This window comes from Etheostoma cragini, chromosome 19, assembly GCF_013103735.1.
Source record: "Etheostoma cragini isolate CJK2018 chromosome 19, CSU_Ecrag_1.0, whole genome shotgun sequence".
Classification (NCBI taxonomy): Eukaryota; Metazoa; Chordata; class Actinopteri; order Perciformes; family Percidae; genus Etheostoma; species Etheostoma cragini.
In genome coordinates, this window is record NC_048425.1 from 1,369,822 (window position 1) to 1,370,418 (window position 597).

The window sequence follows — 597 nt, forward strand, 5'->3', positions numbered from 1 at the left end:
TTTGTTTCCTAAACCCAACCCTTTGTTTCCTAAACCCAACCCTTTGTTTTCTAAACACAACCCTTTGTTTCCTGAACCCAACCCTTTGTTTCCTTAACCCCACCCTTTGTTTCCTAAACCAAACCCTTTGTTTCCTAAACCCAACCCTTTGTTTCCTAAACCCAACCCTTTGTTTCCTAAACCCAACCCTTTGTTTCCTAAATCCAACCCTTTGTTTCCTAAACCCAACCCTTTGTTTCCTGAACCCAACCATTTGTTTCCTAAACCCAACACTTTGTTTCCTAAACCCAACCCTTTGTTTCCTAAGTCCAACCCTTTGTTTCCTAAACCCAACCCATTGTTTCCTAAACCTAACCCTTTGTTTCCTAAACCTAACCATTTGTTTCCTAAACTCAATCATTTGTTTCCTAAACCCAACCCTTTGTTTCCTAAACACAACCCTTTGTTTCCTAAACCCAACCCTTTGTTTCCTAAGTCCAACCCTTTGTTTCCTAAACACAACCCTTTGTTTCCTAAACACAACCCTTTGTTTCCTAAACACAACCCTTTGTTTCCTAAACCCAACCCTTTGTTTCCTAAACCCAACCCTTTGTTTCC